Here is a 15,383-nt window from a genome sequence, read left to right as displayed (position 1 = left end):
GAAAGAGCAGAAGTCCTACTATTATGTTATGGGTTTTTTTGTTCTTTCCTTCTGGATTCCCTCAGGATGTGATTGATGCCATCCCAACAAAACAGATAAGCAATGCCAGAAATGGCACACTTCTAAGGCAGCTGAGTTACACGCCAGGAAAAAAGAAATGCCAGTTGGACAAACAGAGGAAGTGTAGCTGTCAGTTTGTTAGTCATTCTATCTGTCACAAATGGAAGTAATATAAAGAAAGTCTGTTTTTTCTAGCTCCTGACTTGACTGAAATATTTCTCCCATATGATAATGTTGAAATAGACATCTCTGCAATGTTGATGGTTTGTTTTTTGCTATTTTACATATGGATTCATCATTTTGTGTTCCAGCTTTGAACACTGAAAACTAACATCTAAGCATGTTCATCTGGCAAGTAGCTATCCAGGGCACAATACCCAGCCTGATTTACGAGATTATCACAGAAAATAGTGACAAAAGTGAAGGTTAATTATAGCATGAGTGATGCTTCTCTTCTTGATATACGTCCTGTTACTTGCCATAGTCAGAAATGAGGTTGACCTGACCTGTTTTAATCTAACAAATGTTACCTGGATATTGCTTTTCTCTCTATTCAATCCTGGGCTTATCTTGTGTGATTATTTGTTGAGTTCAATTACAGTGACCAGCTTCTGAGTCCGATCTTGTGATTATGATACCAAGATAAGTTTGGGCTGGGCTGTCCTAGTAAGGGCTGCCACAAGGAGGAATCCTCATGCCTCATTTACTTGCTTCTTTTTCCTTGTAAGGCATTTGGTGTCTGCACAGCTACATACTAAGTAAAATTAAGGATTTGATCCAACAGAGCTAACCCTGCTGGGAGGAGAGGGATAGAGAGGGAGATGCAAAGACCTTTCAGACCTGGCTTACCACACAGCTGCAAAAATACCATTGCAAACACTAGGGAGATAGCCAGACATGTGGAACAAAGTATGACTGTCCTGCCCATTGAGTGCATGTACACATTCTGGGTTAAAATGATCACTTTCTCTGTGTATGTTGGTTAACTACTTCCACTTCTTTGGAGCCTCTTGTATCCTCGAGGCCAATAATAGTTGCTAACAGCTTTAAATTATTTTATCCAATTGTCCATAAGCTCTAGGCCTTAACAAATTTCATCACATGTACACAGTTTAAAAGCCTCTAACTTATCCAAGTAAACTCCAAATTGTTCTCCCCATTTCCTGACCAGAGTGCTGGCTTTACATCATTGTTTTAGTTCTCTGATCATTGGTAACCTCCTGAGGCTGCAGTTTCATGTTTGTTGACTACATAGTATTCCCATTCCAGTTGCTCTGGTGTTTGTCATGGGACATCACCCTCCAAGTTGTGCTGGTGCAAGTGGTTGGGCGTCAGTTTTTGGTTTAAATCAGGGAATTACTCCAAGTTGAAAAAGTCATGTTTTATTAATTGTTTTATTTTGACCCAAATCCCTGAAGGGACATCATGCCAATGAAAACAAGCTGGGTATTGGGAATACCTTAAGCCACTGACCACTTTCTATTGTGAAAGCAAGCCCCTGCAAAGACTTCAGCAAAACAGCTTCAGACGTACATGATTGCAGCTGAGATTAAAATCTGGCCTTGATGCATCAACCATCTGTTTTCATCCCAAGAAAAGAGACTCAGCAGGAGTAATTGTAATTCTGAAGACAGGACTCTGGTTTCATTCCTGTATCTGTCTATCATAAATAACTCTACTGATAATGTCTGAGTTATTTTCTTCTTTATTCCAGTATATATTGTTTCAGAAGTTACTCTTCAGAAAATTATAGCATGAAAGACGTGCTGTGGGACAGATCTGGATTTCAATCCCTCCAGGTTTACACCAACCCAACTCCAGTAGAGATCTCTGGGTTCATACCAGACCAATTCAGAATAAAACTTTTTCTAAGTAATAGAAAATGCATATAATTTTGTCTTAGTAACTTTGGAGTAATGTATCTCACCACTGCTATCTTGACAGTCATGATTAAAAGTGACATTTTTTGACACCTTAAATTTTTCCCATTTTTGAAGTGATCTGCTCAGGGATTGTATTAAATCTGTGAAGTAAAAGTCTTTACCTGAATGCTTATATCTTTATTTTCTGTAAATCCAATTAAACATGTATAAAATAGAAGTGAAAATAGCTATAATGAGATTCATTTCAATGAAATGAATCAGGACACAAGTAAAGATCAGGAATTTCATCTTGCTGGACATTATGTTTGCTATAAATTACAGGAAAAGTTTTATTTCTCAAAGGAGTATTAACACATATGAATAAGAATTTTGACTACATTGCTCAATTTTCAGCTGTTCTTTTTTATCTGTTTCCAATACCTCTGTCTGGTGTACAGTGGCACCCACTGGTTAATATAATCACTGGTAGGAAGAAGTTTGCACTTCTGCTTCTTGGTAAGAACAAAATGAACGGGAACCATAGCATTTATAACACATACTGAAAAAAAAAAAAAAGACAGAAAAAAAGAAAAAAAGATAGTACCTGTTGACTTAATAGTTATTAATTGAAATTATGTTGTAAAATGTAAGAAAGACGAAATGTCCTATACTTCGCATACACGTATGGCCTTATGTTTGCACTTACAAACAATTTTTCACATATCATGCAACATATTTCTGTGGTATATATTTGTTTTAATGGTGTCTTCTTCTTCTGTCACACCATTATCCCTTCCCTTTTACCAGAATCTTGACTGCCTCCATTTCCATCTTTCACTTTGTTCTTTCGTGCTGTTGAGTATTGATATTTTTCTGTAAGGACAAATAATAAATACATCACAGAAAAAAATATCCGATTTTTGGGATTCTCAGCTCTGGAACCCCAGTACTGGGAATAATTATAGAGGTTTCTCAGTTTGCATCTTATCCACCTGTAGCCTAGGTAAGTCTTGTCTCATTCCTCCTCTGCATGACCACACAGGAACCGTCTATGTCTTTTGCAGATTTAGCTTCAGTTTCTCTGCTTCTGCAACTTGAACACATATCCTTCAACTTGCAGACTTACAGGCCTGATCCTCCATCCTATCAGCAGATGATTTCCTCTAAGGATTTCCTAAAAGGCATCGTCAGCTGAGCTGATTTCTTACTTCTTTATGGACCAAAGCACATATTTCACTAAATTCCTGCATGTCATTCAAGGACTAATATTACCCTCAATCTGAAGGGGTAGGACTTTACATGGAAGCACATGTAACGTCACTCTGTACTGAAAACTGACTAATCCGTAGATGGCCATCCTTTTGCAGAAGAGTTAGACCAGGTGACTACCTGTGATCCTTTCCAACCACAACCATGTTGTGATTTTGTGATGCAGAAACAAATTCAGTAGAGAATTAGGGGAGCACATGTTGTTGAAGGCCATAGAAAGGAGTACAGAGAGAGTGGGCAAATACTTGAACAACGGCTCGGAGAAATGGAATCTCAATCCTTCAATATATTCAGAAAATGACTGGACAAGAGCCCTGAGCATCCTGAATGCCCAAATCAGATCTAACTTTAGTTTTGATCCTTTAGGCAAACTTTATGTTAGTTCCCAGGAAATATAAATTATCATACTGCTGTATGTAAAATTTTGCTTTCCCCTTTTCACAGGTCTCAATGCTTGCAGTGGTATTTAAAGCAGGGCCCAAGTTGTTGGCAAAAATTAGTGATTCCAAAAGTTCTAACTGTTGGTTGATATGTGTATCTGAAATTATTATGTGATGCCTAATATTTAACGATATAATTCTATAATCTCATTCCCACATATGTATCTGACCTTTTTGAATTTTTCTGAACATTTTGCTGTAATGACATTCCACTATAAGGAGTCCGTAAGCTAGTTTTGCTTTGTGTGCAGATTTTCCTATTGCCACTTGAAAGTCCCACTAAATTTCTGTTTCAATGAATGCTTTATTGTTAGCAAATTGAAAGCATACAATTTATTATCTTGATTCTTTACTTGTGTCCCCATTTCTTTATAAGCAAACACAGGAGAGTCTTTCAGTGTGTTTCTACTAATTTTTATTTCAGCTAGTTTTTTTGAACCCTTTAAATTATAGCATATATATATGTATGTATGTATGTATATTTCTTGCGTAGTCCAGTAACTGTTTACTTTTTCCACCACCACTTCTTCATGAGTGATGATCTTTTCCGATGTGTGCACAGTTGAATCTTTTTCTGAGATAGAGTCAGTTTAGAACCCAGGAAAGCAAGCAGTTCCAGTGATTTCCTTTAAAGTGTGCTGAAGATATTTGCCAGCATCTGGTTTCATCTGCCATCATATTTTCTATTCACTCAACTTGCTTAAGGCCTCCAAAGTTTTTCACAGCTTCTCTGGTCTTGATCAACTTAAATAATTCTGGAATGTCAGTAAAACTCTTTCCAGATAGTTGATAAATAACAGATGCCCTAGAATGGAACCTAGTGGCACACCATGGATAACCTGGTGCCATAGCAACCATTTTTCTTGCTTTTTCTTTCTTACTACTTCACCATATTTTGATCTGTGCAAAAACTCTGTCTTTTCCTTCTCCTCCTCCTCCTCTTGCATGCCTGCTTAACTTATTTCACTGCTCTGTATGAAGGATTTGAATAAAATACATTCATATTAGGATATAATGCCATTATATTTAATGCAGTAAATATAGCACACCACTGAGATATGGGTTATATTTGTATGACTGCATGTGCTAGCACTAACCTGTACTCTTTCCATTTGAATTCCACAGTACCCTCCATTTCTTTTCCTATTATTTTCATAAGATCCTTATGCTCTTGCAAACTATCTGTACTAACATTAACAGCAGTCCTAAGTTAAATTACGCTGGAATTCGTTCATGCTGATTTGTATGCAAGTCCTACACGTTCAACTACATTCTTTACCTAAGTTCTTAATCTCAAACAAATCTACTATCAGCTTCTGACTCTGGTCCTTCTGAAGGCCATATTGCCAGTTTGTCAGTGTTTGCTTCTATAGCACAGATAAGGTAATGTCCAGTCTCTCTTGGCTACGTAGTCTAATCTGTCTGCAAGAGAACCTTATGTACTATACACTAACCAGTCTGTACTGACTTCAGTGCTGTTAGATTAGTCTATAGCACCAGATGGCCTTCTGTCTTCTTGGCACTCTTACAAAATAGCCAGTCTTCCTGCTCCTGGGATGGTGAGTGTTTGCACATGGAGGATGGTTACTGCACTCAGAAGTCTTTTGTTTTCTACAAGATTTCCAACAGATTGAGTCCTGGATGCTTACTCTGACCCAGTCTACCACTTTCAGATCAAAGAAGCATCCATGCTTACTACAGCGAAGAATCTACCTTGATTTTTCCATGGCATCTGGAAATGAGGCGCACCTCAATATATAGCAGCTCAGAATGAGATGTCAGGAATGTGCAGTAAGCAAAACAAGGAGTAGAAGTAAGAGTTTGTTGCAAACAACTAGGGATTATTCACCTTTCTCATGTTTCATCTGAGAGTCAGTTATTAACTGAGCCAAATCTGCTGGAAAAGTTGACTCTCAAATGAGCATATCCATCCCCCTGGTGGATCCTGTCTGAGATGCAACTGCTGTGAAACTCCCATGCAACTCTAATTACACCTGTCTAGGATAACAGTAGCACAATGCATTACGTTGTCCCCTATGTCTGTCTGGCTACAGCAACGGCTCTTTCGTTTGCAGCTGTAAGAAGTTAGCACAAGCTACAGGAAATGTGAGCCTCTCTAGTTCACAGAGGAAAGTGGGTTTAACTCTGAAGAAGAGACTGACAGTCGCATCCAATGATGGCAGGCAGTAATGATGTCATCCTGCACTTACGCTGTATATTTCTCTAGGCTTATCTGCACGCTTTTTTGCACATGGACATCCTAGAAAGCACGGACAAATTGGAAAAAGTCCAACACAGGGCAACCAAGATGATAAAGGGACTGGAGCACCTCTCCTATGAGGAGAGGCTGAGAGAGCTACAACTTTTCAGCCTGGAGCAGAGCAGGTTCAGGAAGAACTGCAAAAGCCACGTAGACATGGGACCAGGTAACCTATTCTGGATATCCTTGATTGAGCAGGGATTGGGACAGGTGACCTCCAGAAGTCCCTTCCAACCTCAACCATTCTTTGGTTCTGTGAAATTCTGGACATTTTTCTCTATCCACAAAGCTAGGGAAAGATGATCGCTAGCAAGGAAGACAAATGGGCTAAAAAGGTGCAGATATAACTTGTGACAAGGAATTTGCAAAAATGTAGAAATCAGAGTGAAAACTTTGGTTTTCCCAGGAGGCAAGATCCTGAACTCTTGCACCTTGCCTTTTGAATGACCCTCACCTCAGCGGTCCTCCTCTTTCCAAAATGACCTCACACTCGTTGTCTGGTCACCTTCTATCGAACCAAAGTGAGAAAATAAGATGGCATTAGATCTATTAACACATTTGCTCAAGTGAAATAGAGAGATAAGGAGTCAAGGCCTTGTCAAATTCTTTGCTGAGCTGATGCAACAGGCTCTGCTGGGGCCCTGAGGTATGGAGAAGTACCTGGCTAGGAGCAGTTAAAACTTTGTTGTCTCTATTTTTTTGGCACTTCAGTCAATGTAGATCATTGTGTGGCTCCCATAATAAATGACAAGACAAATTATTTGCAGTGATCTCCCGTACAAGTGGTCAACACACATTTCATTATAGAGCCAGCAACTAGTACATCAAAAGTGAGGACCTGGTACTTCATTAATTCACTTTCCTTCATGGTTGTTTTTTTTTTCCCCCCAGTGATTTCTTTTTTTTTCAATATGCAGACAAAAAACAAAACAAAACAAAACAAAACAAAAAAATCACATTAGAGGGAAAATTATATGTTTAGAAATATGGTAATCTCATATTTTATGTGAGGCAGGGGCAGATTTCTCAACTGAGTTGTCTGAGATAACTCAAATGCTGTAAGAAGGAAATCACTTAATCCCAAGTACTGTCTAGGCAAATTCATTCATCATAATGCATGGAAATTTCAAACTGACCATAGGGAATTAGAAACCTGAGTAGAGCAATGTAGTTGTTTACGTTACTCTCAAGGCTCTCTTTAAAACTGCAGTTCACATTCTGCCAATATCATCAGAATATTTTTCCCTTATGGAAAATACTTAGCAGAGAGTCATGTTTCTATGTTCTAAAGAGTGTGCTGGGTTACTTTCTCTCTGGAGGGACAAAGGTAACTGTAGTAACTATTCTAACATTAATGCTTTGTACTTCATTATTCCATGGTGATTTTCTTTAAATAGTGCTGGATTTTTTTGTTGGTTGTGTGGATGTACTGTTGGGTTTTTTCTTGAACATGTGTTAAATGCTAAGTTTTGTACAACATTGGAATTCTTCTCTTTCTAATGTGAAAAAGCAGTTGTTTGAAGCTCATTATTGGGTAGCCACAGCTTTTGCAATGTTCGTGAAGAACATGCAGAAAATTTTTGGAATATTCATAAGAGAGTGGGATCTTAAAAAAAAAAAAAAAAACCTAAACCAAAGGAGCTATAAAGACCTTGAACTGTTGAATAACTGCTTATCCAAAATTATCCAAAATTAGACGCTGGACTATACAGAAAAGTAATCCTAATTCTCTGGGTTCTATGCTTGAATGTGGTCTAAACAAGTCTCTTTCTTCAACTGTGTGTAGAAATAGAGCATTAATTACATACATTTCCAAACAACAACAACAACAAAAAGTAAATAAAGAAGAAAAAAACACTTTACCAAAAAAACCCCATTCTTTTAAAAAGATTATATCCAATTATACTTCAACATATACCAGTCAAGTCTGGAAAAAAGTTTGCCTTCTCTGTAGAAAGCAAGCAAGAATATTAGTATTACCATAGATTTTGATAGTAAGAGGTAAGGATTGCTGTTATGAAATGAGAATGCTACACGAAACAGATATCCTCCACTACTACTGCTAGGAAAATTTACTCCTGACAACTGGAGAGTAACACGCACATAAAATGAATAAAGACTTAGAAAAGTTTATACAAAAAAGCTGTGAACTAAAGAATCAATTTATTCTTCTGTCAGTCAAACTCTTCCTAGTATAGGCTCCTTTTGACTGACTAAAAGGAAACAGGACCACATTAGCTTTGCTTTCAAATCCCTGTTGCTTAACTAAAGCATAGCACTGAACTGTGTGGATGATTACTAGTTGTAAGATTCTGAGAACTGTGTACAATGGAAAACTGAATGTTAACTGAGTGAATGAGTAGATCCTGAGCAATAAAGCATCAGCATATAACAGCTGAACACAACACTGAAGAGATATCATATCACATGAGCTTCTCTAGACCGGAAGGCGATGAGGATTAGATGAAGGCAAACAGTCGATACTCCTTGCTTGTAGCCTCAATGGGAGGTTGCTGGTAGAAAAGATTTTTCTGAAATGCTCACAAGCTGTGTTATTGATTAACGCCAGGTATTCATCAGGTGAAATCCCAGTTTGCTTTGCCTGTTACTAAATAAAAATTGAATTAAAAGTTATTTTACTCAAATCTAGGAAACGAAATATTTCTAAAACTGAATTGTGTTCTTATGCCCAGATTTTCCTTTTTTTTTTTTTTCTTTTTCTTTTTTTTATTTTTTGAGCTCTTTGGCCAGCCAAGGATCACCATCAGTAAGACAGTCCCTATTTAGATCAACTGGCAAACATAAAACCCATCTGTGTGTTGCTTAACAGGTGCCATTTTAGATCCATGGGGAGCAAAGCAAGCTTTGTACAGATGGACAGTCATTCATTGGACCTTTGCTTGCAGCAGTGTATTTATTCTACCATTGCCTACCTACAGGCTCAAATTTGAAGTTTTCCTGAGACAACTAGTAGAAGGAAGCTGAGGAAATTCCATTAAATAATATTGTTGGTTTACTTTTGCTAATACTCCTATTTCATTCAAGAACTGCAAATTCTAGCAAATGTTCTGCAGTCACTTGCTGCTACCCAAAGGCTTTAATTATTAATAGAAATACTATTGAATTGTATACTTTCCATGGAAAGGAATGGAATTCCTTCTTTGACAGCAGTTGTATAAATTGGAATGGAAAATAGCAACTCCTACCCAAGTATGCCAGGTAGTGAGGGACACTTTTCTCCATGCTCCATCAGTATATATATATAAAATACTCCATCAGTACTATTTATTTTCTTTCCTGTGCTGGACAAAAATTATCATTTATATTGCTATTATGGTAAAAGTAAAAGTATTGCAAAAGAAAATTACATTTTTAAGCTCTGGGATAAAACAAAAGACCCTAACTTTTGCCAGTTCTGTGTTATTTCAATGGACTCTAGTTAAGTTCTTCTATTTTCCCTCTTCTGACTTTGAGCCTTGAGAGTTTGCATCTGTGTTTCCACACTGTTGTAACGGTTGCTTTAAAGAAAAAGGAAATAGCAGATACCACAAACAAGACAGTGTGTGAAATTCAAAAGGGAATGACAGAACAGCCTGTAGAAACCATGTTCTGCCCTTCCTTGGATACAACATGATACACTGTAAATGACTACTTATTATAATAAGCATAACTAAAAACCCTAAAAATACTTTTAACATATTTTAAAAATAATAATAATAAAAAATAAAAAAGGTCAATTTCATGAGTTTCCAAATATGAAATGGAAGAATTTCAAACCATAGCTTAAAAAAAAAAAAAAAAAAAAAAAAACAAAAAAAAAACAACAAAAAAAAAACCTGTCAGTATACAGCCTTTATTAGCTAAAAAAAAATGTTCAGGAAGGCACAGGATTCATTCTTAGAAGAAAGTGTTAAGGGTAAAGTTTTAAAAGAGCTTGAGAAGACACTGTTCTCATTATCCTGTGAGAGTATTCTGTACTAAAGTCTCTGAGCAGCCTAATTACAGTTCTGCATGCATTGAGGTAGGCTCTTAAGGTAGATTTGCAAACTTTGTCTGAGCTTTATTCCAGGGTTTAAAAAAGAGGCCTTAATCAGAATTACAACTGTTTAGGAAGGAAGAGAATGTGGATCGAGTTTTCTTACAGGCCAGCAAATCAGAGCAGAATCTTGAAAATAATGGACATGTAAAGGCATGAAAATTATGTTTTAGAAAATGAACTTCCAGGAGTTATCTATAGAGGAATCTTCTGTATCATGTTTCAGAAACTACCCCATTGGATATGAATATTATGAACATGAACTGAGAACATTTTACTTATGGCCTCCTCTATGGCATTGTGGTCTGCCAAGAGTCATTCCTACCATACAGATATAAGATGGAGGAGACAGTGCATGAAGAGATACTTTAAAGACATTCTGGCTCTCTTATTATAAGGAAAAATACTACTTCAGATCAGTGTTAGGGAAAACATGAACTCAGGAGACTGCTGGTTGTCTTCACCTGACGACTGCGAAGTACTCTAAGATGTGGGCACCAGAGAGATTGGCCTCCAGACAGTTCTGCTTTTATTGGTTGCCTCTCCAGCTCGGAGTCCTCAGATTTCCCTTGTGTCTCAGAGAAGAGTTCTGTATTCCTATTGTTTTGCTGATGGACAGTCAGCTATATTCCACCATACACATACTAGAGGGAAGCCTATCTCATGCCTCCCCTCTTGGCAGGTGTGAAAGAGCCCTGATTTGCTGAAGACTTCTAACCATCCTCAAGGCCCACTCTTATTCCTTTTCCTTTGGAGATCATAGAAGGCTTTCTTTGTATGTTCATGGTATTTTATCTCTAAGTTCACTTAATTTGTGTTGTGAATTCATTCATTTTCTTTGGGCTTACTAAGTGCTTTTAGTCTGTTTGTGGCTCATTAAATTGTTTCTCAGCAGCTACCGCCCAACTTCAGTCAGAAGCCCCTGTTGAAGAAGTGGTATTTTTCTTGCTTGTGTTCTTTGCATACAGAAAGCAATCATGTTTGTATAATTCATGCTTTAAGTTCATCCAAAAAAAAAAAAAAGAGATTCTTCAATCTGTTTTTTTTTTTTTATATTCTCCAAGTGTGAAAATGAGATTTATCAGTTATTAACTTGTTTATTTTTTTAAGGTATCTAGCTTTGTGTCACTGTTGATTTCAGTATTTGCAAACTGGCTTTGTCATTTTATTGATAGCACTTGAGTGAAGAACTCTCTGATAATATATGCAAACTCACAGCTCTCAACAAGCTTTACAGCTCCGTTAATGAGGGGATTAACAAGAGCACTGCAATGTATTTAACCTGCGGCACTAGCTCTGTTTCAATAAGACTTCAACAGCCTATTAAATGGAGTGGGGGCTCAATTAACCCAGACAAAGGCCACTCTACAGAACATGGCAGGGAGGACCACAGTTAGCATCTGCCTAAGCAGCTTGTTCCGAGCTGGAAATAAAGAGGGTGACATGTTCTCGCCCCGAGCTATGATATAACTGAAATGGTGATTCTAGTTCATCTGGGCTGACTGAATAGGTGACGGCATTGAAACCCACCACTATCTCGCCATATGACAGTTTGTAAAATCAGAGTGCACTCAACGGTCACCCCAAAGCCTCCTGCGTGATAAGAAGGAGGTATTGTCCGCAGGTTGGTGGGAGCTTGTGCTCGCTCAGGGCTGCGGTGCTGCATGGTGTCACGTTTGGATGCTTGGGGAACGTCAGTAGATCTTTCAGGGAATGTTAAGTTTCAGCAGTCTCGTGCCGGAGAGGGATTGGGCACAGAGGTGTGAGTGGTCTTTGTGTAATTCAATATTTCATCAGAGGTTAGTATACGAACAGAAAAATGACATGTTAGCAGGATGGGAGAAAAACACGATTGGAAAAAAAAGCAAAAACATTATACAGTATTTCTACATTTCTTGCTAAATTGTTGCTGTAATTTCATGAGTACAGTGCCACTCGTGCTTATGGTTAGACTTGTGCTGAAAATACTTTACTGGGCAAAGATCATTTTTTCCCCTTGCTTAGGGGGTAAGAAGAAATGCTTTTACTATACTTGGAGCAAAAATTAGCTAATTTATGAATACTAGGCATTATTCTATTTGGTAAGTCTAGATTTAGGCTTCTCAATAGATGTTGTTGCAAACCACAGGTATTTATCAACGAGTGGTCACTGATGAAAGAAGATACAAATACGGTTTACTTTGATTTTTATGATACTTCATTATGATGACCTGATGTAAGAATCTGGAGGTGATTATGCAATTATTTGCAAAATAATTGAAAATAATAGAAAATAGTGCTTTTGGGGTTTTTTGTTGTTGGTGGTGGTGTTTTTTTTTTCCACTGGAAGAAGCAGAAAATAGAAATACCTAGCTAACCACTGATCAGTTCCAAATATGCAAGTAATTTGTAATTGCCTGCTTCAGACTACACTGGAGATGCAATAGCCAGATAGAGGACCATTATTTGTTTATTCACTAAATGTTTAGTCTTTTCATATATATATATATATATATATATATATATATATATATATATATTTGGTTTTTTCCATATGATGATCCTATACCACACTATACCACAACTTGGATCAGAAGAACATGGCAGGGTTTTCTGTGGTTTTGTTGTTGTGGGCTTGTTTGTTTGTTTTTTCACTTACTCCTTTCATTGAGGAATGCTGTGTTCCTTCAAAAAGTATATGCTTGTGAGCATGCATCAAGCAGCAGGCCTTCTTGTAGCTTTTCCCATAACCTGGTGACAAGGGCTATTAAGAATTGTTGTGCTATTAGCAGAATCAGCTGAGAAGTTTCAAAATAACTTGGCTAAACTGAGGATAAATGTATATAGACTTATCAATTTCTAGTTGGAAAATCCAGAATGTGTCTGTTTCTCATAGGTAACACAGATAAGCACATGAATTTATCTACCTTGGATATAATGATAAATACACATACTATCTTTTCCATGGCTGTTTATTCTACTGCTCTATATAACTGTATGTGAGACTCAAACACAAAGAAATGTCAGAATCCTTCCTTCTTCTGCAAATCACTTCTGATTTTGACTCTTGTGAAGTCTCAGGTCTCAAGTCCTCTAAAGCAGAAAACATCTTCATTTCTAATGCAGAAAAAAAAAAAAAAATGACAACTTCTTGTATGCCCTCCAGAAATAATTAAGAAACACAAAAGAGCAGAGACCCAATTACTTTTGCTTTGGGGTCAACTTTAAGTACTTCTGATTATCATAGTAAAGACGTGCTTCTAATTTAATACTTTTATATAGAGGGTAATTTTCTTTCCTTGGGTCTGTATGTTGTTTTGATTAGAGTATAAAATGGATGAATTACCATAGCAATGTATCAATTTCCAGCAGAGGGAAATAAAAAAAAAAATAATAAAAAAAAGGAAGTTATTAAACAAATACTGTTTTTCTATTTGGTCACATTTACTTTAGCTTTTTAAATCTAATCTGAGGTTGATAGTGCATTATTCCTTCAAATCACTTCTAACTAAAATTGCCTGATCAATAGAATATATGCATTATTTAAAAGTATAAATGTGTCCTTTAGAAATATAAAAGGAAAGATAAAATTGGAGCAACAAATTATCTTGTCACATAATGAGGAAACACATTCTGTCTTCAGCAAGCATGTTACATAGTTTCTGTAGGCTTGTGCCTATTTTACTACTGTTTATTTGGATTCCATGAGGTTTTGATGCAAAGAGGTCCCTGTTGTGCTGGGAATAGCACAGGCACATAGAAATCAGAATGAGATGATGGTGTTAGTAGTGATCTAATCCACCATGGCAGTTTTTATCTTGTTTTTGTGCCCTACGTATTCCATCCTCAGCAGTGAGAACAGCAGATACTCTTTGGGAACAGCGAGCAAACCTGGCTACTCTCTGTGATCTGTTCCCTTTGTACTTTTTCAGCATCTAACAATTGCTGGATGAGGGATGTTAGAGAGAGCATCCGTACCTATTTATTTTAGCGTCTGCTTATGACCTGTTGTCAGTGAATTTGTCCAGTCCTCTTCAAACACATTAAAGCCTTCAGCCTCCTGATCATCCAGTGGCAGTAAATTTCAGAAGTTCGTTACTGTTATTTAAAAACAGAAAGAAGTACTTAAAAAATTCTTTTTAGGTTAATCTTCTATTTTTTGTGAGACAACTAGATCAAATAGTATGGGATTTTCTGAAACTCACCTTGTCCACTGTTATCAGGAGCCCCATTCAGTCCTCACCCATTTGCTGTCCAACTTGACAAGTTTCAGCTCATTCACTATCTCACAAAGAAGCAGCTCATTCTGCCTAATTATTTTATTTCTTATTCTTCATATTTTCTCTAACTTTGCTATGTCCCTTTTAGGTGTGGGGACTGAAATTGCAAACAGTACTTCAAGAAGGACAGCAGCTACAGCAATGTGTTGCCAATTACGTGCACCCTTTTCCACTCTTTCTTGTTTTGGAAATCATAGCCATTTAATGATAGCCATAATTCAATCATAAGACAAAAAAGCATTAGGCAAAGGGATATCAAAGAAAAATATGCTTGACACATATTGTTCTTTCTCCTCTTCAAAGCCATCTTTTGTTGTTAAGAAAAATGTATGTGCTCTGTAAGCAACTCATAGACCATTGCTGCCTGTCAGTGTCATATTAGACATATTGACTTCCAGCCAGGCCAAGCTAACTGGAAGTCAAATAGCATCTCTAACACTTTTACACAGGATTTGTCATTGTTGTTATTTTTTAATTGGGAAATAGCTTCTTATGAATTAAGGTGCATGACAATGAAGATGTATGGTATTTTTTTCAGCTTAATATCTTGCTTTCAGAAGACAAAAATCCAATTGTACTGGAAGTGGATGTGTGAACAGAAAATGGGTGAGTTTATGACAAATAGTAATATTTCAGAAAGTCAGTAATATAGAAACTGAATTAAATATAAATCACTGGAATACCCATTAGCAAATCAACCAGATTCACTGGTAGGGAAAACTAGAAACAGTGTTTTGATTAAACTCCTGTCAAAAGTCAGATATCAGAAACACACTGGAATGTGGACACTCATGAGAAAAGAAAGAGAGTGAAAGGGAAATGGAGGATGGTTGTTGCAGACAAGTATGTAACATGCATTAAATGACAATATACCTCCCAACCAATTTATGCCCATGATCAAGCATTATATCTTGTGGAAAGCACAAGCATTCCCTTATTTCTGGCCTTTCAGGTGAGAATTGTTTCTTACAAAGGATCATCAGACCTGGTGAGAGGTTAGATTGTGCAGCTTTTGCTTGTCACAATCAACAGTGCATTCAGGAAGAGACCGGGAAGTCTTCGTGCAAAGAAAATGAATATCTTTCTGGGATACTTGGGCAGCTGCCAGCTCACACATTAAGCTCTATTTTCCAAACCAATTGTTCTGTTGTTTCAAGTGCAAATAGACTTCATCCTCTGCCTGGACTTCTTGCTTTT

At 37.1% G+C, this 15,383-nt stretch overlaps 1 long non-coding RNA gene across 1 annotated transcript in view; it reads left to right on the top strand.

The window, feature by feature from the left end:
• LOC128085193 (uncharacterized) overlaps positions 1–14,790 on the top strand; it is an 86,569-nt gene extending 71,779 nt beyond the window's left edge. Inside the window, exon 4 of the long non-coding RNA XR_008208830.1 lies at positions 14,725–14,790. This is a non-coding gene — a long non-coding RNA (uncharacterized LOC128085193). The remainder of the gene's footprint in view (positions 1–14,724) is intronic.
• Positions 14,791–15,383: the final 593 nt, after the last annotated feature.

This window comes from Tympanuchus pallidicinctus, unplaced genomic scaffold, assembly GCF_026119805.1.
Source record: "Tympanuchus pallidicinctus isolate F22 unplaced genomic scaffold, pur_lepc_1.0 scaffold3, whole genome shotgun sequence".
In the NCBI taxonomy this organism is placed as follows: domain Eukaryota; kingdom Metazoa; phylum Chordata; class Aves; order Galliformes; family Phasianidae; genus Tympanuchus; species Tympanuchus pallidicinctus.
Note: the sequence above shows the minus strand (reverse complement) of the source record. Positions and strands in the feature narration are given on the sequence as shown.